The following is a 20,963-nucleotide window of genomic DNA, read 5'->3' as shown; positions in this document are numbered from 1 at the left end:
TAAATTATCCAGCTAATTATCTCTGCTGAAGATAATCACTTTGCCAAATATTCCAACTTTAAGCATTTATCTTGAAAATATTTATTACACCATTTTGAAACTATCCTTCTCTCCCTCTTTTTCTCTTCATTTCTTTCCTCCTCTGCAGAATAAAGACATCTTTCTGCTATCTAGTTTGTTAATCATGAATTCCTCTGTTTTGGAGTGGATGTATAGAAGTTTAAACATATTTGTGATCTTTTTCTTATGAAGGACAGAGGTATCTAACTTCTCTTTGATAGTGGGTAGTTAAGCCCATTAAAATCTCTTTTCTTTGGGGTTTTTAAAGGTCCCTGAAATGAGAGTGGCTCAGAATTCCCTTGTCTCCAATTAAGTTGTTGAGGGAAAAGGTAACCAAGGTTTTCTTAAGAGCCTGATGTTCAGGGCAAGAACTAGCTGTTAACTTAATGAACCAATCAAAGGAATTTATAAAAAGGTGGCAGGCATGGGGGTTCCAAAAAAGCAACTGAAAAGGAAATTAATCAGTTATGTGAAAATCAAGGAAGTGAGTTAAATCAAATCTCCTGAACTGAGCAGCGATAATTTCATTTGAATTGAATCTGACCTTAGTTTTTGAGGATTTTATAATAAAGAATTATGTACTCAGCTCCTTTTGGCTTTCAACCAGGGAGTTAAATCCCAAACTTTAAGGGTTAGAAAAGTCCTTTTCACCTCAATTATGTGTGATTCATTCCTTAATATTTGTGTCTGTAAACTCCCATGTTGTCTTTTATGAAAGGGACATTTTAATCTAGATCTGCAACTCAACCATGTTAATGAGCCACTTGGAGGAGAGCCCAGAATTATGCAAGATGGAGAGACACTCCTGTCAGGAACTTTCCAAGTTAGGGTAATAGGTAGTATGATCCAGTGATGAGTTATATACAATGTACAGTCATATTCTTATAATATAAATCCATAGAAGTCAATTGCATATGTTCACAGAGTGTAGATTTTCCTAATGCATTGTGCTAGTTTCTGACAGAGGTTATAAATTTATACCATGACACCATAGCTGGGGTCAGTTGCTAATAAGTATTATCATGAAAAAGCCATCTCATTGGAGAATAATATAGAAAATGATTGTAGTTTACTTCTATTCTTTAGTTCACTTTGTAGTGGGCATATGGTTGCTAGTCCATATGGCTAGAATAGGACTAGCATCCTTATCCCCATGTCTCCATGGGTGGGCATGTGACCCAAGTCAGGCCAATGAGAATATTTTCATTCTCTGAGCTCTTGGTAGAAGATGCTCATTATTTTCCAGTAAACTTGACTGTAAGAATTCTGTGGCTATCTCGCTGCTACATTAAGAGAGCTGTTTGGGGAAAGGGTTCAAGCAGAATGAAGCAAGCAGGAGAAGAATAAAAAACAGGACCTGATGACAGGGGACTTGCCAGATCGTGGTTGAATTCGGCTTCATTTTTCAACTTTCTAGTGTTTTGAGCCAATGTTTTTCCTGTTTTGGTTAGGTTTTTGTCATATGCATCCTAAAAGAGCCTAATGCAGTTTTCAAACAAGAAACATTAATAGCATTCAAGTTTTCATGGATGAAAATGACTCCGGAATGGTTCCAAGATTTTTCGGTTAGAACTAAATGCTGGTAGGTAGGATAGATTCACATTGTAGGTCATTCCAGAATATATATTTCTTATAGCTTCATGGGTACCTTCCCAGAGATTTTAGTTAAGTATACTTGTGCTAGGCACCTCAGGGATTTACATTTCTAATGAGCTCCCTGATCTAGACAATGATACTGATAACTGATAGACTGGAAAAGAATAAATGTGTCATATTATTATATTTACTATAAAGAAGAGACAGTGTGACCAATTCAAAACCCTTGAAAACATAGGGTGATGGTGATTAATGCCATGGTAGAGGGTTTTCTTGAATAATGGGCCCACCATTTTATTAGAATGTTAGTATATAGAGTTTGTAATGAGGTTAGGATCTTTCAGTCCTAACTTCTATGTGATGCATTAATTTACCCTATTATATCTCTATTAAGATGTCATTTAGCTTTTGCTTGAACACTTCTATCAGTTTATTATCTTCAAAGATATCTCATTCCATTTGGGGAAGATTTTATTGGTCAGAAGGTTTTCCCTCATACTGAACAGATTATTATTGCTGCTTAACTTCAACTTATTATACTAACCTAAAGATTTATAGAGTAAGTCATTACTCTCCTCCATATGATACACATTTAAGTATTTGAGGACACCTAGCAGGACTTGACAACTATTTTTCTTTTGGGGTACCTTTTGTTAGTTCTTGTAACCATATCATTTATGCCATAGCTCCCTAAAATATTTCTATCCTGGTTTTTGAATGCGCTTTTTTCTGAATGTGCTTCAATTTACTAATTCTTCTCAAGAAATTATGCTTAGAATCAAATACTATACTTGAGATACCACCTGAAAGCACAGAAAGAAATACCAGTATTTTTCCTGGTTCTAGACGTTAGACTTCAATTTATATAATTTAAGATAACTTATTAACTTCTTTTGGCAGCTTCATAAGAGAATTACTTTGTTTTGAATTTGTACTTCTAATTGTTGAATTCTATACTCCTATTGTCCCTTTAAGAAATCTTTGACACAATTTGGTTTAGTAGGCTTGTCAGTGACTCTTTAATTATTACACTATAATATATTATATACTGAAAACCATCTAAAGTCTTGCTAGTCATTGATCACAAAAAGAGTGACTATATAATTTATCACCTAAATTGCAATTCTTTTGAGAATATAAGGAGTTACTTTTAATAATTACTCTAGTATAAATAGAAACTGATCCAGCCAAACTGAGATTATGGTTCCCCTAACTATGGAGGACTTAGAGCTAATATTTACATAAGCTTCAATTTAAAAGAGAATGAAATCGAACTCATCAGCTTGAAAACTTTTGTAAACTACTGAGTAAAAAACCTCAATAGTTTAACTTGATTTGCTTGACTGTGGTTCATGAACTAATTAGAACCTTTTATCATGTTTCTCAATTCTGCCCTTTTACTACATGTGGACTTTAAAGATTCCTTCTCTGACCCAGATTTGCAGGTTGGCTAACCTCCTTTCTTTCAGAGAAATAGGTGTTCCAAACTAGCATCTCCAGTTTCCAGCAAGCTTTTACAGACATCTCTCTTTCTCCCTCAGTTATCTTATGGGGTCTGTTTTCTCCCCTGTGAAATACTATGGCCAACTGAGGTCACTAGCAAGCACTTAATTAGCAACACTCAGCTGAATGCTGTGTGTCTGGGTTCCACCCATGGCCTTCAAGCTAAAGATTCGAAGAATTTCAAATCCTTCTAAAATTCCCTTTGTGTGTAACAGGGAAGAGCTTGTAGGCTGAGAGCCAGCTTGTCCTCACCTCAACTCAGTGCTCATCATCTACTTGGAAACATGCAGTTTTAAAACAGAACAAACAAAAAATACAATCCAACCCTTCCTTTAAATAAACTTTGTAAAATATCAGATTTAAAACAAAAGTCTTTTGTGATTGTTTTGTTTCTTACTCTTCCTCTCTGGTTATTGCATATGGGTTGTTTCCTGCCTTGTAGTCAGAGCCAGACTCTAGGCTTGCGTAAAATTCCAAAGGTTAAAAAAGAGACAAGCTTTTGGGTGGAGCTGAAGGTTTGGGAACGGAAGTTGAAAGTAGAGATGACTTTGAAGTCAGAAATTACTGTCTTCCCGATTCTGCTTGGTGTTTTGCAGCAATGTCTTACTAATTGTAAATATCTTCTGAAAACTTATTTATAAGTAGATTCCCAGGTCATTTTAAAATTAAGTTTATAAAAATGTTACATAAAAATGTAACTTATTTCACATCGTAGAAGGGAATATCCTGTTTCTGTTTCTCTTCTTTGGCACTCTAAACATAACAAAGAAAGCATATGATCTCCATAATCTTCTCAAATCCTGTTTCTGAGGCTATGGAGACATGTACCAAAAGATTTAAATTTGAATATTAATACTTTTACTTTAAAAATCATAAACTTCCTATTGAAGAATCTAAGTAACAGGAAGATGAACTCAAATTATTTACTCGTTTTTGATTTATTTTAAATGCACTAAATACTTAAGGACTCCTAAGCTCACGTACAAAGTATAAGTGCTATAGTAAACTCAAGCCAGAAGTCTGTCCACTCTGCATGGAGCCAGACCCAAAAGATTTAATCTTATCTGCATTTCCCAAAAAGTGAACACCCTGGAACTAAATCTATGTTTTTGGGAAGTGGCCAAGGGGACAAAAAAAAAGAGAGAGATGCAAAAATCATAGCAACACACTCAGCATGGTAACACTGTGTTTGGCTCAATCCCAGGTCACATTTTCCTGGATGCCCGGTTGGCAGAAAGGCTCCTGCTATATCTGCTACATCATCCACATATGCTTCCTTTGTGCCATTCATTCATCATTGGCAAAGCTGTCTCTAAGAGATATCTTTTAAGAGAAACTAAATAGATTTTTTTAAGATTCTGGACATAGACTGTATTTGGTGATCAGAACATGGGCAAGGAATATCACATTTTTCAGCCGAGGAAGCTACTGTCTCAATAGCCTCAAGTTCACCACATTGGTAGAATGAGGTAAGCAGAGATGGTACGCTCATCGTTGCCACTCCCCAGATTTCACCCCTCCCCAGACTAATAAATATATAAAAGGAATCTGCATTGACTTGAAAAATGCCCAACTACTTTTAGACAGATCCTATGATGTCTTTCATGACTCAGCTAAATTCTAAGCAATCTACATACCATGGATAATAATTTACACAATTTCTCAATTAGGGCACTCTGGCCCTCTGAATGATGAATATAAACTTAACTAAGCTTAAAATCTATTTTAGTTTCTTAATTTTGGCACTTTCTCCATTTCTTTATTACTCTTTAGTAATCCTAGAGGTTTTTTTATTCCAGGTTAGAAGATTAGATCATTAAGAAAACATTTTCAGCTCCGTTTGCTTTTTGTTTTTTTAACTCTTAAAAAGTTTATCTGCTCATTTATTGCATTATTTCTAAAGAAATAGAGTGTGGGATTTAATATACAGTGCAAGTTTTTGAAAGTAAAGAATAGGGAAAGCAATTTCATCTATTGTTTGGAGTTATTGTGATTATCAGCTAGAATAGTGGGTATGAAAGTATTTTGTAAGCATTAAGCATTGCATTGTTAAGATTTATTCTTTCTTTCTTTCATCATACTTATTTAATATTATATTATATCCTAGGTATAGTGTTCAATGCTGCCTATAAAAATATGCACCAGACACAGTTTTGCCATGAAGAAGTTTACTTCCTATTGAAGATGTGTTCCAGCATCATGATCATCATCACTGTTATTTATTGCATGTCCACTATGAATCAGGCTCTGTTCCTGGCCCGAGGAAAATGTGATGCGGAAGTCAAAGTCTCTGCCCTCTTTGGATTTAGGAAGACAGTAAATAAGGAAACAGACATATACTTTCAGATATTGATAAAAATTATGAAGAAAATAAAGCAGGATAAAAGGATAAAGTATTAGGTGAAAGTTTTTAATAGAGTGATCAGAGAAGAACTCTCCAAAAAGATGGTACGAGAGTTAGGACATGAATGGTTTTGAAGAAGAAGCCATGCGAAGATCTGGAGTCAGTAAAATAGACTCTCAGGCAGGAGGAAAAGTAAAAGAATGTGATGGATTGGAAGTTAAGTGAAGAAAGGAGAGGTCAACTTTTAAATAGCTTTGACAGAGTGATTAAAATTAGGAGTGAGAATTGAGCACTACGTGAGTAAAATGAAGGTCATCGATGGCTTCATAAGAGTGGTTTGAAAAATTTTTTTTTTGAGAAAAAACTGATTGGAGTAAGATAAAGTTCAGTAGTAAGGAGGTGAAACCACCAAATATAGACAAAATTTTAGAAGTTTTGCTTAAATTTCTAAAAACAATGCAGTACCTCCTGAGAGACATAAAATCAATCTAGAATTGTTGAAGATTCTAGGTCAATGGTTCTTAAACTTTTGCCTTTATATGTAATAACATATATATAGTTATTGATACTTACCGTATTAGAATTTAAAATGTAGAAATATTTAACATATAATTTGATTATAAATAACATTAATAATAATCACGTGTTAACTTAACATATTTTTGATGAAAAGTAACTATATTTTCCAAAGCAAAAAATAGTGAACCAAGTTTTACACAATTTTACAAATTGGCTTAATAGAAAAAAGATCGATTCTCACATCTGCCTCAGCATTCAATCTATTGTGATATGTTGTTTTGGTTAAGTATGTGAAGAAGATCAGTCCTCATATAAATATGCATTTTAATAGGCTTTTCTGGTCATTGTGAGTATATCATGTAGTTTATCTTTATAGATCGAAAGTGAAAAATGCAAATAATGTCTTTGTATCTTTATAAAAATAATTTTGACCTTACGGACACCCTGAAAGGATCTTGGTCTCCTCAGTTGTTGCTAGACTATACTTAGAGAACCACTGAACATATTTTATATCGAACAACATCTGAGTTTTGTTTTCTATGAAAAGTTAGGGTAACAAAAAGTGAAATAACAACGATATAGCTTGTGAAAAGCTGAAGTTCCTCTTCCCCCCAAAGATCACTAGTTTAATAACTTTATTATTAAATAGAGTCTTATAGGTTATACCAGCTATGAGATTTGCTGTCTGGTATTCCTCCCAACTAAAGGTACCATAAGTTAGGTGGTAGCTTTTTGTTGCAGCTTTATTGGGATATAACTGACAAATAAAGATTACATACATATATATATATATATATATATATATATATATATATATATATTCTTATATATACACACACACACACACACATATATACATATGTATATATGTATGTATATATATACACACACACACACACACACATACATACATACATACATACATATTTAAGGTATACAACTTGATGTTTTGATATACCTATACATTGCAAAATGATCACCACGAGTTAACATATCCATTTCCTCACATGCTTACCTTTTTTCTTTTCGTAGTAAGAACACTTACGACCCATCCTCTTAGTAAATTTCAAGTATACAATACAGTATTGTTAATTATAATCACTGCAGGTGATGGCTGTTCTTAAAAAAAAGCATTTCCCATGACTAGTGCTTTCCTATGATTAGTAACAGATTTTAGAAATTATTTGTCATTTTCTTTCAGTTATGAATTATTTTGAGGTGATAGATGGGTATGTGCTAAAGTGCATGAATTTTAATGTGTTTCTTTATTTTTCATGTCATAAAATTAGAGATGGAAGAGACCTCATGAGTTGTGCAGTCCATCACCATGGCATAATATCATGGTTCTTTCCAGAAAGGCTTTGTCTGGCTCAGTTTTAAATGAGAAAGGCAATTATACTCCCATTAGTTCCCTTGGGAGACTATTCCACTTACTGATAGATCTCCATTTTGAAATGTTGCCCAACATCAAGCCCATGTTGGTTGAATACTATTAATCCTTTGCTAGATAAGCCCCACATGGTTACCTCTATGAGAGAACTTCACCCATATCACTCCCCGGGTAAATGTTCTCCTAACAAGCAAACCATCTGTGGTCTATGAACTGCGCAACCCAACTGGTTATGAGTCCATCTTGCACACTGACTTGTAAATTCTCTCTTGTTGCATCATGTGATAAAAAATTCATTATATAATTGTTAAAAGATTTCTTCAAGGAACTTCACTAAAAGGGCATTGGGGGTTATCACATTTAGAAAACAGGTGAATGGGTAATCTTATTTAGTAAGAAAATTTTTATACACCAAAAGGAATGAAATGTTGCTGAGTTATTCAACATATTAATCTAGCAATAGCTGCAAGTGATTTTTTTTTTTTAGAGTCAACCTAGGAAAATGACTTATCCTCTGAATAAGTAAATACATACGTCAGGTATTTGTAATAATAATGATGAAATAATTTCATAAACTTTTCAAATATAGACAACATATTTTTTGTTTCTATATCAGAAAGTCAAGATATAAATTTCCAGGGGCATGCTTCGAAAAAGAATAAAATTTGTTTGCCTTGAGGATATTTGTATGGCTTATTTAAACATTATTTTCTGAAAACAAGTTCGAATTCCCAATTTCTTCAATCTTAGTCGATTGGGTAATGGTTTGTGAGATATTATTCTGCCTCCTCTTTCCTGCATTTAAATATTTCTTTCCATTTACTCATAAATCTAGATTATTTTGTCTTCACTTTGAAAATAATTTCAACAAATCTCTTGATGTAGTCCAGTAAACATTCTCATGTAAAATGATCTCTAAGTTATTTCTTAAGAGGCAGATTTCTCCCCTTACTGATAGAACTTCATGATTTCTTCAAGTTAAGAAGAGGAAAAAGTAACAAACCATAAATGAAACTATGCATATTTTATTTTTCCAGTGCTTACCACTTGGACAGAATGCGGTTATTTTTTACTAATAAAGAAGCCTTTTTACCCCAGTTTCTCCCCATGCATGGCTTCGGATGGTTTTGTTTTTCTTGTTGTTTTGTCTTTAAAAGAGAATGTTTGGATGAGTCAGTGAAGCAATAATGAAAAACAAGAGATTGGAAGTTCCCTTTCTTCTTTCCCAGACAATGTGAGGCGAAGCAAATGTCCACACGATGTTTTGAAAAGAAATCTAACTCTTTTCTGTTAAAAGCACAAAAATAAAAATAAAAACAAACAGAAAAGCCAAAGGCCCTTCAGTGGCTGCTGAAAGGGATCTTTTTTTTTTTTTTAATTCAAACTGGAAAGGCAAATAATCCATTATTCTTTTTAGAAATAGTGCTTTATTATCTTTAGGATTTGTTTCGCAAATGTATGATAAAGCCAATGTCAATACCCAGTAACTCTCTTACATACCTACAAACATTTATATTCTTTACCAGGAAACGAATTAACAGAAATAGAAAGTAAGAGTCAGACAGGAGGGCAGCGTCCTGCTGTTGAGTTAATCGGAAGGGTCAGCTGCAGGAGCCTGATAAGTTTCACCAGAATATCTGCCTTAGGGTACCACGGATCAGCATGAAGGAGCCATAGCACACAGATCTGCATATCAGCAACAAGGGACGCTCCCTATCATGGAGCATGCGCAGTAAGTTCCAAGAGAGTTCCCAAGGTGACTTTTGCTGATTTAAATACTAAAAATCACACCCAGAAGTGGAGATTTACCATGCTAATGAGACATGAGACACATGAAAAATCATGTAGTCTTACTGTTCAGGCGCCAAGAAACCTCCCTCCTCCATTACATGCCTAGACAGCTTTTACCCAGCTTAACTCCTTTAAAAACCTTGCCGCAACTTCTCTCCGGGAGCCACGTGGACCTTGCCTTTCTCCGTGTTGGTTCCCTTGTGCACAAGCTTAATAAACTCTTGCCTCTTGCCTTAACTTTCTTGTGGTGATCTCTCTTGATTTCTGTCCTGAGAGATTGAAAGAACCCGGGGAGCTGGTAACAAGATTATTAAACTCATAGAAGAATATTCTTATTATCTTTGCTAGTTCAAATCATTTCAAACTCTTGGGCATATTTTTAACCCTATAAATTTATTTAGAAGAAAAGAAAAAATAAATTTAGCTGTCACCTTAAACCTATCTGTGTATATGTGTCTAAACATTAACAAAATAATTTCTCTTTGGCAAATGCAAAAATGGGCAGTGTACATTGATAGTTTAGCACAGAAATATTATTAATCATTTCAGACTAATGGTCTAATAGTTGTTGACCTTGGCAATTAAGTTTATGTTACAGAAATTAAGCATACTATTTGAGTTTCTCACCAATTTGCACAAAATTATGGGAACTCACTATTCCAAATGTGATATTTAAGAAAGCAGCCATTCTCTTATGGACTCTGGGAATATCAAAATAAACCCCAAACACTTCAGTGGAGCTAAAAGTGGCTGTATGCCACATACTTAACATCATTCATTCATTCATTTATTTATTAAGAATTCATTTTATTTTATATACAAGGTGCTGTGCTACATATTGGAAAGGATAAATATTGATTCTTATTTTCTCTTTTTGCCCAATTATATGTGAAACTCATGTGGTTCTTGCTTCCTGTATTCCTTGAATATGTCAAAGGCTGAAAAGGAATGAGAATCGATTTAAAGTGACGAAGATATAAAGGCCATCAGTACATTTTGAAAGTATAGTTTTCAATACAGTGGTGAGGGGACAAATTAAAGGACATTAAATAGAGAATGAGTTAAAATAAAGCTGAGGCTGAGGTATGGTAATACAGCTTACAGACTTTTTTTTTTAATAAAAGTAAGAAGAGTATTTGGAAACAGAAAATATGACAAGTCAAGAGAAATGCTTTTCCTCCCCACTAAATGAGGGAGACTTGATATGTGCTCAATCCGAGAGGAAAATAAAAGTAATAGTGGAGAAAAATATCTGGAAGATGCTGCTGCTGGGGATTGTGGTGGTGATTTATATATCACAAGATAATCTGAGTAAATCTAATTCCTAGAGGAAGTAAGGTAAATGGATGCAAATGTTCCTCACACTTGGGGGTGCTCCTCTGTGAGCATGGTGCCGTCCATAGGTAGACACCGCATGGGGTAGGGATCTGCAAAGACCTTACCTTCGTTGGAAAGCCGGCTATTTGTCTCTTGTTTTGCATAATTATCTCTCTAAATTTCAGAATAGATTACTGGTTATCCTATACTCTAGCCAGACTGTGAGGCTTGGTTTCTAGATACTACACTAATAAGTTACCTAAATTCTGCATTCCTTGGTGACATTACATGTAAAATGAGAATATTAGTAACAATTTTCATAGGTTGCTATGATGATTAAATTCAATATACATAAAGCACTTAGAAAAGTTCTGGCACATAGTAAATGCTTATTATTATTTTCATTGAAATTTTATGCTCTCTAATTATGTTATTAGTCTTTTTCCATTAATCATATCAACAGGTTTATTCAAATGATTTGCAAACACCCTGTGGCCTTTATATTCCCAATAATGAGGCTTTCAGAAAAATTCTGGTTCAGTCCACTCTACCATTCTAAACTAATAGTTTGTTAAATGGGGTTTATAATACACTCAAATAATTCATGTACTTTAACAATTGGCACATAAATTCCCTTTGCACTAAAAGGCTTTACTCTCCCTAAGATGGGTAATTCAGCTTTTATCATGGAATTTATTTTTTCCTCACTACTAAAATTTTCTCCGTGGTTACATAAAAATGTTTTAAAATCTTCTGTGTTTAAAAGATCCCTTTTCAACCCCTAATTTTCCTCTAGTTAGCACCCCATTTCTATCTTTCATTTATGGAAACTCCTTAAAATAATTATCTATACTTATTGTTTCAAATTCATCTCCTTTTGTTCTTTCTTGAGTTTGATCCAACCAGAGTTTTACCTCTACTGTTCACTGATTCTGCTCTTTTCAAGGTCACCTAAGACTTCAATGCAGCTTAATTTGCTAGTGAATCTCACGTTCTCCTTACTTGGCCTATTGGCAACATAAGCATTAGCAGCAGCTTGCTCCTCACAAGCTCCTGGTTTTCCTCTTACTCCTCTAACTTTTCCTTCTCAATCTCCTTTGTTAATTCTTCCTTACTTTCCCAGGATTTAAAGCCTGGGGTGGATGAGGGTACAGCCCCCACAATTGTTCTCTAGTTGCACTCATTTCATTGCAAATTCATCTGGTCTCATGGCTTTATTTAGTATTTATATCCTCATGGTTCTCAAATTTATATTCTGGACCTATACTTCTCCCTTGAACTTTAGACTTTTCTCTCCATCTGCCATGTTAACTTTTCCATTTGATTATCTAATAACAATCTTCTGTCCCAAACCAAACTCTTAAAATTCTCTGCAAAATGGTTCTCCTACTGTGTTTCCATCAAGTGAATTACAAATTCCATTTCTGGGTTCTCAAGCCCAGAAGTTTACATTTATTTTTTGAATCCCATTCTTTTTTTCCTCATACTCACATCAAATCTATTAAAATTTTGTCTTTATTTTCAAAATGTATTAGAATCAGACCATGTATCATCAGTTCCATCACTGATACTCTGGCCCAAGGCACCATTCCCTCTCTGGATTATTGCAATGTGTCCTAACTGTTCTCCTGGCTGACGTGTTGCCTCCTGCACTATTTTCTACCAGCAGTAGTGTTGCTCCTCTATTCACTGGTATCTCACTTTAAACAAGTAAAAATAAAAGTTCTCATCAAATGCATAGTCCAGGCTCAAGATATTGAATAGCACTTAACAAACAGCAAAACAGAAGATCCAATGACATAACTCCTCCTCCCCTTCTGTTCTTATGCCATGTTAGTTCACTTAATCTTAAGAGAGATGCTTCACGGCTGTTACAAGCTCCTCTGCTACATCTCAGCCTTTGGCACTGATGATGTGGTGAGAATGAAAGGAAAATTTAGCAGAGAGACTGAGATAAGTTTATGCAATAGAAAATATAGATAATGGTTAATGAAGAAATACTGTTGTGCTTTTGCTCTCAGAACATAGCAAGACAAGCTAATTGCTGCCTAAAGGCCACTTAGCTTAACTTCATTCATGTTCTCTTACGGAGTCTTGGATGTTAACAGACTAGTCCTTAAAAAGATCATCTGTTAAATGTAATTATTGTTTTTAGGCATAACCAAACATTATTAAGTTTACACTAACAAATTTGACTGAAAAGTATCTTTTCAAATAGAAATTTTTGAGCCCTTTTCTGTTATGATGGAAGAAAGACAGGAGGCAGATGGCTGAGAATACACAAACCGGAATAAGGCTGTTGAGGGCAGAAAAGCTTGAAACAGAAACAGACTATTTGTTCCCATTCCGTAAAAGTGCTGGGAAATGATTGTGATTGTTTTCTATAAATAGAGGAGACTCTTTCTCTCATTTATCTTCTTAAAATAATTTGGTACAAACCATTTTCTTCTTCAATTTGGCAGACTCTAAGCTTCCATTGGGAGAGATTCAACAAAGATTTTTAAAAAACGATTGCTGGGCTACTGTGTCTGAATCTGTATAATGTTATTGATGATAACAAATTATATATAAGGATTTCAAATGACAAAAGGAAAAACAAGAACTCGTCTTTCCTGGGCACACATGCTATGCCAAGCATAGACTAGGAGATGTGAAAAAATTATGTCATTCTACCCAGATATTTGTACCCGCTAGCAGTCCTTCCAAATCTCTCCTAGTCATTTCTGTTCTCAGCAGTGACTTCAGAACTTTTCTGCACTGCTCAGACTTCTGACCTTGTCATCTTCCCCACTCTTAGGAAATGACTTTGTTTTCAACAGTACATAGAGAACAGAAATCTAAAAGAGAATCATCTCTGTTTCCTTCCACCAAACTGACTTGAGCATACCCAACTCTCTTTTTCCTTTTTCTGTTCTTTTCTGACACGAACACTCTCCCATCTCTACTGATTCCAAAACATCAGTATTAAAACATGCTTAGGAGGATGTTCTACCTTAAAAAAACAAATGAACAAGTGAATAATCAAACTCTCCTATCCCTCATCTGTATCTCTTTACTTCCCTTCAGAGCCAAACTTTTCTACTAGGTCTCCACTTCTTTACCGCTCTTCTGTGGCCAGGACTCTGCTTTCCCCAAGGTCTCCCTCCTTTGATCTCCTAATTGCTAAATCCCATAGACTCTTCCCTGTCTTTATCTCCTTTGACTTCTCATTGTCACTTGATTCCTCTTTTTTTGAAGCTTTCACTTTGTTGACTTTTGTAACTATGTGTTCTCCTACTTTTCCTATGGACATTCCTTATCATTCTCTTTGTGGAACTTTGTTTCTCTGCCCAGTTTGATGCCACATTGATATTTCTTGGGGTTCTGGCCTAGCGCTTCTCATTTCATTTCTATTTGTTCCCTGGTAGTCTCACTTCAGCAATTTAATTTATAATATTGTTTCTTTTTCTTTCCTCTTTCGTTACTATAAAAATTTATATTCAGGAAGCCTGACTCCTATACACTTTGTAAAAGTTTCTGGGCACTTTCTTTGTAATATGTAGACTCATTATTCCTTTCTGATTATGAGAACAAAAGTGGCATTTTTTAAAGATGAATTCTGGTTTTGAGGACTCTTCTTGATTCTAATCGCTTTTCTTTAGTCTTATTTCAGCTTCACGATTCACATCTCCTCTTTTCTTGGGGCAGGTTTAGCATCAGTGATTTGACCTCCCTCTTGAATCTCTTGTAGATAATAGAAAAAGTATGCTTCCAGCCACAGGTCTGCCATACAACATGGCAGACAACTTGTCTCGATAAGTTTTTAGAAGCTCGAATTGAAGTTCTTTTTAAGGAGGATGTACTCAAGATGTTTGACACAATAGACATGAGAACCCAGTGTGGTCAGAGGGGATGGAATGGGGTGTGTGAACTGTGGATCTATAGTTTGAAATGAGTTGTAACTTAACCTATAGGCAAAAATACATAAACTGGGTCTAAATCTTGAAAGATGAATGAACTTCTTGATAAGTTCTTACATATAGATAATAGTTTTTAATGTGCATATTAAATTAGTAAAGTTAATTAGCGACCCTCAATATATCTAGCTAGTATGAAAAATTTCAATAGGTTTCACTCAGTATGGTACTTACTCATGAGATTAAGTTCCATTTTTGCTTAATTTTGTCACAAGAAGCACCTTGATATAGATTAAATAGCTATTGAAATAGAAGTAAATGACCTTTTGATCATATCAGAAACACATAGGTCAGGTCTTCCATATACAGGCTTGCATTTTTCACACATTACCATATGTTCTTCACACATTGTACACCTCTTATTTAAAATCTTGGCCACCACTCAATTGCTCTCACACCTGCCTTAAACTATACAAATACGTATTTTATATTTTTATGTACAGTGTATGTATTTAGGCAAGCCAATATCTTCCCTTTTAAAGAGATGTATTCACTTGGGGAAGTCTACCTTTTATTCATGGTGCATGCATAACTCAAATGAAAGCTCAGGTAGGTTATATTTTTATGTCTTGGGAGGAATAAACTTCTTAAATGCTTTACAAGGCTTTTATTTTGGCCCTGGGACAGGACCACCTTGTGTTCTCCAAGTTTTTAAAATATGAAATCATTGACTCAGTTTGGTTTCTGAAGGCAATTTTTTTAACAGCAAAGAGAGGTAATCTCAGCATTATGATGTACTACATGTCACAGTGTATTCCAGGTAATGAGCATATTTAAAATGGAGGCTACTAGTAACAAGAAGATCCTTAAACTGGGGGAAAAAATGTCTAGTTTAGAGCCAAAAGCTGTCATCTTGTTAGAAGTCAACACCATCTATTGTTTCAAAAAATGTTCTAAACGGTAATATGTGAGGGAAGTAGCTGCGTTTTGTAAAAGATGAAGTTTAAAGTGCCTCTCTTGTGCAGCAAGTGAACCTTAGATAAAAAGGCCCACTGTGGTGGAGAGAAAGATAAGTTTTCCACATGGCTGTACATATTTTTAATAAATAAACTAAGATCATTTATTCTTCCTATGTCCCAAGAGCTACCTCTCTGTCACCTCACAGTTCGATTTACAGAGACTGTTACATGTTATTTTTATCTTCATAGTGCAAACATATAGTAGCACAAGGAAGCAACAGAAATGTAAAATCACTGCTTTTCTAATCCAAATACTTATAGTTAAAAAAGTATCTAGGGCTTGCGATTGTCAGAGCCACACTATACTTTTGGCCAGCAACAGGAGGCATTACTGCATCAGAACCTAGGTCTTCTGACTTCTTAGATGTCCTTTTCATCTGAGCCAAATAATTTCTCCCCTCTGAAGCCACTTATTCCTTCAGCGTCACATTTTCTGCACAAAGAGAGTAGGATGAAAATAAATTAACTCCCTCTGTTTTTACATCTGCATTGAGACTAAACAGGTTCCATGTACTTTATTATTTTGAAACTGATATAAACGGGGTTTATAAGACATCAATATAACCTATATATGTGGTTAAATAGATCAATAGAGTAGAGGGATAGAAACCAATCCCCTTCAAAAAAGATTGAATTTACTATTGAATTCATTATCTTCAACACCAAAAGAGTCACATCTCAGCATCCAGTAATTCTATTATAAACAAGTCCACCAAGACTTCAACTTTAATCTGGAATCTGCCACTTTAAGGAGAAAGGCTCATGCAACATTCTCACACGTCAGCAAAGTATGGCTCCATGTCACTCAGAGACAACCCTGCGTGGGCTGCATCATTCATGTCATCTTGCATAGCTATATAAATAGCATTTTTCAATGCACAAATTTCACCACAGCCCCAACCAAATTAACCTTGCAAATGACATGGTCTGTGGCAATGAAGGCTGCTTCTTACAGACTGCAGGTGGTGGGTGCCCAGGGGAAAGGAGAAGAATTAGTTTATTTTACTTACTGCAAAAATTGGAATGTACTCTTTTTTTTTTTTTAATGAAGCCCTAAAAAAGTGTGTGTCATGATTCCTGGCTACATGAACATTAAATTCCTTTATAATTATACTTTTATGTAATCATGTGTTGGGGCATAGCTCCAAAATATATTTGGATTCATACATACATCATAAAAACTTTTCTTCATTAAAAAACTCTAATTATATATGATACCTGTCTCAGATATGGTGGTAGAAAGAAGCTATTGCTTGCATTTTTAGAATTTATTATACTCTTTGATCTATTTCATCATGAAACTTCTTTCTGTCCAGATCATTAGGGTAAAGAAAAAAAAATATATATTTCAAAGTGTGTATACCAGCTGGCAAAAGGGCATCCTCCATCAAATAAATCTTAGATCAAAACCATCATGCAGTCTCTTGTTCATGCTGGGCTCATAGAAGTATGCTTTGGATTTGGGCAGAAAGGTGTCTATTCTTCTAAAATGGCCCTTGGCCCAAATGACCAGGGCTATGAAGATGTGTTTAGACTGTCAGGTGCCCATCTAGCACTTAGCTGTGTCATTTTGTCCTTCTCCTGTTGACTTTGACCCCAGACTCATCAAGGCACTTTAGTTCAGACTTGCTCCTGCAAGGATTTGGTGACACATTTTGCTACTCATACATTTCCTTGGCCGCACTCAGAAATACTCTTTTTGTAGGAACTGGGTCTTGCCCATTCCCATCTCTGTGTTTTGGTCTTGTACTTCAGTCACATAACAAATATTTACTCAGTACTTATTATATGCCGAATATTAACTGCTGAGAATACACAGGTGAAAAAGATACAGTCTCTACCTTAATGCAAATGATTATTCTACTGTGAATATGCATATGTATATTTTTTCTATCTATTAATTTTTACTTTTATCATTTTGTGGCTAATTTATCAATTAAATACATATTATAATTATAATATCTTTCCAGTGAATTCAAATTTTCATCTGATGCAGTCATCTGCTTTGTCCTTAAAATGGTATTTTCTTAAAATCTATTTTGTCTGACATTATTTTAGCTATCTCCAGCTTTCTTTTGGTCATTATATACCTTATATATATTTCTTTATACTTTTTGATTTTATCTTTTTGTGCCCTTATATATCTGGTATGTCTCTTGTTTACAGTTAATGGGTCAATTATTTAGAAAAATTAAACCCAAACTGATTATATCTGCATTTCACTATTATTTATTTTGAGTGATTTCTACCATTTTAATTCACACTTTTTGTTTTCAGTTTTTGTATTCTTTTTTATTACTTTGTTTTTTTATCTATAAGTGAAATTTTTATTTGCTTTTATTCTGTTTTCTCTACTGATTTTGAAGTTATAAACTCTATTTCTATTATTTTATAGCCAACCTTTGAAGTTTTATCATGCACACTTAAAATGTAATAAGCTCTAAAGTCATTAACTTACTATACACTTGAACAATATGGAATTTACAACACCTTAATTTCAATCAACTCTCTCCTAATTTATAGTAAACATTCCTAATATTCTAGATCTCTGATTTTCTAATCTTATAAACTAGACATCATTATAATAGTGTACAAATATGGATTTTTATAAAAGATTTTTTACATGCTTACCAATTTTTTTTGCTTATGTCCTCTCTTATTTTAGATTTTTCTGGATTCATTTTCCTTCCACCTGAAGTACTATTAAGACTTAATGTTTTTTTTTCAATGATTTTATTTTTTGATAAAGTCTCAATTTTTGTTTATAACTTTTTTTTTCATAATTCTTTTAATTGTGTTTTTCTTTTGTATATATCTTTTTTTCTCTTTGCCAGCTTTTAGGATCCTCTTTTGGTCTTCGGTTGCGGTTTCACTAAACTATGTTCAGTGGTACATGTTTCTTTTTATTTATTTGGCTGTATCATTGGGGCATACAGATATGGGTATATTTTATCTTCCTGTAATTGTCCTAGCTTAGTGGATGAGTTTCAGATTCGCTCCCCATTTTGTGGTCATTGGCATCCTGTTAAGAATAATCTTGGGTTTTAAATTATTAATCGCAGTCTGATTTTGGTTCACTGTTTTTGAGATATTTAAAAAGATCCTTAATTCATTAATTTTGTTTTGAAATTCTTTCTTTCTCAGAATTCTAGAAATGTATTAAGAAGCATGCTTGTTTTCATAGATCTAGGAACTACTTTCTTGTATTAGGCAAGTCTTCAAAGCACAAAGATCACAACAATTTGAAGCAGAAGTTCTTATTCATTTTCTTTACGGATTTTCTTTTCAGTATTTTATTCTTTTTCAGCATCATTCAATTCTTTTTCTGGATTCACATACTGATTATAAAATAACCACAACTTTCTTATTCTGATATCTCAATGTTTTCTTTCTTTAAGTCTAGCACTTTTCATAGTTTTCATAGTTTCAGCTTAAAAAGAAAGTATATATATATATATATATATATATATATATATATATATATTTCTGTGTTTTTGTATGTGTATTTTGAGCTGTAGTTGTAATCACATGTTCAAATTACTAATCAAGTTTAACTAAAAGTGAGATAACCTAATATTATGTACATCTAATAAGATGCAATATGGAGTATAAAGTGCTACTTATAAAGTACTCTGCCTCCTATCCCTTTCCCCAAAACAGCCTGAATTTAATAAAATCTTAGATATAATTTCTACAGAAATTCAAGCAGCATAGAAAGGACTTTTAAAAAGTCACCATAAGAAAGTATCAACTTTATGGAGAATTTATGATATTCTGCAGGTGACTTGATTTCTTTAATAAGATAACAGAATAGGGGAAAAAAAGGAACTAAGGAAAGAGAAGATTCTAGATTAAAATAAATTTTTAATAAAAAAATTAAGGGGCATAGCAATCACATATATGAATAGATATTGTTTGGATCCTTATTTAAATAAACCAAATCAAAACGACATTTGAGATAATCAGGGAAATTTGGATAATGCATTAAGTATTGAATAAAATAAATTATTGTTAATCAGTTAGGTGTAATAATGACATTGTGGTTATAAAAAAATCCTTGGTTTAAATAAATAATTTTACTGAAATACATCAGAGTGACATGGGATTTATTATAATGCACTTCAATAAAGAAATATTGGTAAATGAGACAGATACGGCAAAAAGACATTGGATTTTGATCCTGAAATAAATAGTGGTTCATTGTATTTTTTATTAGTACTTGTAAGTTTTCACTGAAAGTTAAGTAAATAGTAAGTCCACTGGGAAATATGTATTTTAAATATTTTGTGACAACAGTTAGGCTTAAATAATATCCTAAATTATGCTGTGTTTAATAGCCTACTTTGAGTCACCATTAAGAAGGGCAACTACAGCTTTGAGAGTCAAGGGCTTTAAATGGTCATATTCTAGGTTGTCTGTCTCTATTTTTTTGCTGCAGCAGAAAAGACAGAAAGGTATCACTGAGCTAAAATCAAGGTGTCAGAGGAGATGTATTCCTTTCAGGAGGCTCTACGGGAGGATCTGATCCATGTTCATTTGGGCTGTTGGCAGAATTTGGTTCCTTCTGGTTGTAGAACTAAGATCCCATTTGTTGCTGGTTGTTAGCTGAAGGCTGTCTCTAGCTTCTAGAGGGCACTTATGTTCCTTGGCTTGTGGTCCTTTTTCTTCTATCTTCAATACCAGCTACAATGGATCTAGTCCTTCCCATGTTTCCAATCTCTCCTCTTTCTTCATCTGTTTCATCTCTCAAACCCTCCTTAGCTGGAAAAGAGTCTCCACTTTTAAGGACTCACATGATTAAATGGGGACCACCTGAAATATCCAGAATAATTTCCCCATCTCAAGGACTATAACCTTGATCACACCTACAGAATCCCTTTTGCCATGTAAGGTAGCATTCACAGGTTTGGGAGCTTAAGGCCTAGACATAATAGGGGGTGTTATTCTGCCAACCACAATGATTTTTACCTCTCTATCTCAGTTTCTTCATCTGTGCAATGGGACTAAGAGCTCTCAATTGTATTGTTGGTAGGATCCACTCACTGAGTTATAGTGATCAGTTGTATCAATTGATGAGGTCTGTATACTTTGCATACTTGCATACTGTATACTTGAAAGTAATATACAAATATGAGGTATTAATAAAATTATTAATCAGTAATATGTTCATTAGACTCTCTTACTTAACTTTGGGTCTCCAGTGATTAGCAAAGGACTTAACATTCATTAAATGTCTACTGAGCGATAGCATGAATAATTTATTATTATTTTTATCAGAGAAGATCCTATTTTGGTGGGAATTTAAGCTTATACAATTCATAGCATCCTCTTTAAAAAATATAATCTAAAGTTATACATGTAAAATTAGGTATAGGGCCTTAAAAGGGGCTTGTGCAAAAGGAGAGCTATGATTTAAGCTTCATTAGCTCCCTCCAAAATTTACCTCCATTTCACTTTCTTGCTCCACACTGGCCATTTGACTTGCTGCTATACATATTTCTGGCTTTTTGATTTTTTTTCGGTGTCAC

Source organism: Pteropus medius, unplaced genomic scaffold (genome assembly GCF_902729225.1).
Source record: "Pteropus medius unplaced genomic scaffold, Ma_sr-lr_union100, whole genome shotgun sequence".
In the NCBI taxonomy this organism is placed as follows: Eukaryota; Metazoa; Chordata; class Mammalia; order Chiroptera; family Pteropodidae; genus Pteropus; species Pteropus medius.
The sequence above is the reverse complement of the archived record's forward strand: the minus strand, read 5'-3'. Positions refer to the sequence as shown.